The following is a 2,900-nucleotide window of genomic DNA, read 5'->3' as shown; positions in this document are numbered from 1 at the left end:
AGAGAGAGAGAGAGAGAGAGAGAGAGAGAGAGACAGACAGACTCTCAGGGTCAACTCTAACCCCCCACCTCACGCACTGATACAGTCTCCCTGAGTTTCCAGGGGAGTCTCGTCCCATCTCATCACCGGAGGGCCGGAATTCCAGATATATACAAACCACATCAACTTCTTCACACAGGGTGGGAATCAAGTTCTCCTGTACTCCAGGCTGGTCTGGAACTCACCAGGTAGCCAAGAATGGCCTTCAGTTTCTGATCCTCCTGATACTGGAATCATAGGCGTTACACACATGAATTTTTGGTGCTGGGGTTAGAACCCGGGGCACGGTAGGCAAGTGCTCTGCCAACTGAGCTTTGTCCCCAGCCTTATTTATTTCTTGACTGGGACAGGGTCTCTCTATCTCACCTCACGCTGATCTCAAACTCCCACCTCAGCTTCCTGAGCAGCTGGGGCTCCAGGCCTGTGTCATAGAACCTGGCTGGGCAGTGTTCAAACGCTGAATTTTACCAAATGTTTTCCACCTGGGTTGCAATGGGCTATGGTTTCCCCCGTCTGCTCCCATGACGAACTGTCTTCCACCACCCCCATGCCAACACCACGTTGCGTAGTCAGTGTGTTCATGGAGCTCTGTCATCCACCTTGAAAGTGGAGACTACAGCCTTTACATTTCTTCTTGGGGCTCATGTATGTAGCCCAGGCTAGCCTCAAACTTTACATGTATGTAGCCCAGGCTAGCCTCAACCTTTTCATGTATGTAGCCCAGGCTAGCCTCAACCTTTTCATGTATGTAGCCCAGGCTAGCCTCAACCTTTACATGTATGTAGCCCAGGCTAGCCTCAACCTTTTCCTGTATATAGCCCAGGCTAGCCTCAACCTTTACCTGTATGTAGCCCAGGCTAGCCTCAACCTTTACATATAGCCCCAAATGACTTTAAACTCCTGATCCTCCTACCTCAACCTTCTAAGTGCTGGGATTACAAGTGTGCATCATTGTGCCCAGTTTGTGTGATGCTGGAGGTGGTACCTGGGGTCTGGCGCCTGCTAGACAGGTGATCTGCATACTGAGCCACATTCCCAGCCCTTCAGAGTGTTCCAGCTAGCTGGAGCTTCTGGCTCTTTCACGGTGATGTGAAGACAGGCTTCCCTATGGCCCATTAATTTTTATGAAGTTTGCTCTGATAGAGACTACAAATCTGTAGCTTGCTCCAAGGTATGTTGCCATGTCAACAATATTAAATATTCCAGCCCATGAGCACAGAGTTTTTTTTTTAATCTCTTTAATGTTCCTTTAATTTATTTCAGTAATGCCTCATAATTTCCAGGGCACAAATATTCCATCTCCTTTCTCAACTTTATTCCAGGTTTTTAAACATATGCTGTTGTACATGGAGTTGTTTTTCTTTTTCTTTTTTGAGACAGGGTTTCTCTGTGTAGCCCTGGCTATCCTGGAAGTAGCTCTGTAGACCAGGCTGGCCTTGAACTCAGAGACTCTCTGTTGGGGTCTGCAGGGCAGCAGACCCTGAGTTTCAGCCTGCAGCTGCTCTGAGCAGAAACCCTGATGGCAGGGGAGTGGGTTCTGATGAGTCTGCAGCTCAAAGATCCCAAGAGCTGGGGCGTGGCCAGAGCCCTAAGCGGCCTCTGGGCCTCTGAGCAATAAAGTGAGCATTCTTGGCATTCTTGCTTCAAGGGATGTCCCCGTGGCCCCATCTGTCTGTCTCTATCTCTGTATGTTTTTAAATTTTCAGCCTAGTTCCCGTAGCACGTAACAAGTAGAGTGCAGAACCGAACCGGCGTAGTTTTACAACTGCCTGCCTCTGTCTCCTGAGTGCTGGGATTAAAGGCACACTCCACCATGCCAGGCTTCTTTTTCTTTTTGAATATTTATTTATTTGATTTAATGTGTATGTGTGTATGCCTGAGTGTATATGAGGATTACATGTGTACAGGAGCCCGTGGGGGTTAGAAGAGACCTCCTGTCCCAGCAGTCTGTGATAACCCACTTTCTGTCTAGCTCGGACATCCTTAGTGAATCTTTAATGCTGCTGATAAGATGGAGTTTCTCCACGTTGCCCAAACTGGTCTTTTTTTTTGGTTTTTCGAGACAGGGTTTCTCTGTAGCTTTTTTGGTTCCTGTCCTGGAACTAGCTCTTCTAGACCAGGCTGGCCTTGAACTCACAGAGATCAGCCTGCCTCTGCCTCCGGAGCGCTGGGATTAAAGGCGTGCGCCACCACAGCCCAGCTTCCAAACTGGTCTTGAATTCCTGGGCTCAGAAGATCCTCTTGCCTCAGCCTCCCAAGTCAGAACTACAAATGGGCCCACTCTGGTCAACAGTACAAATCTTTCGTATTTTTTTTTTTTTCATTTATTCCAGACCCACAGATAGTCCCTTGGGCACAAATTGTCAGCTGTAATTTACTTTCTTCTTTGACTTTTGTTTTGTTGTTGTTTTGGGACTGCCTGGTACAGAGCTCAGGCTGGCGCCCAACTTTCTATGTAGCAGAGAATGGCCTTGAACTCTGACCACTTGGCTCCCCCTCTGGAGCCCAGAGCACTGGGAAGGCAACTCCCCACCGAGGTCAGTCTCCCCTTCGATTTGATTTCAGTCTCAGATCTTTAGCCTCTTTGTCACTCCTCCCAGGGAATTACTTCTGTTTGTTTGAGTGAAACAAAGTATTTATTGGAGTTACTAGCAGGTGAGGGGTTACTGAAAGGAGTAAGGAAGATACAAATCCAACTGCAGCAGTGAAAGCCCACTCCAGCTGCGCGATGACTCACACAGGCTGCAGCCTTGGGGCTCTCCAAAAGGCCTGGGGCAACTCTGCTTAACTGCTAGGTTTTATTTTTTTATTATTTATCTATTTATTTATTTATTTATTTATTTATTTATTTATTTAGGTTG

The sequence above is a fragment of the Alexandromys fortis genome, unplaced genomic scaffold, assembly GCF_014885135.2.
Source record: "Alexandromys fortis isolate MF-2015 unplaced genomic scaffold, M_Fortis_MF-2015_v1.1 scaffold_157, whole genome shotgun sequence".
Classification (NCBI taxonomy): Eukaryota; Metazoa; Chordata; class Mammalia; order Rodentia; family Cricetidae; genus Alexandromys; species Alexandromys fortis.
This window is presented reverse-complemented; position numbering follows the sequence as displayed.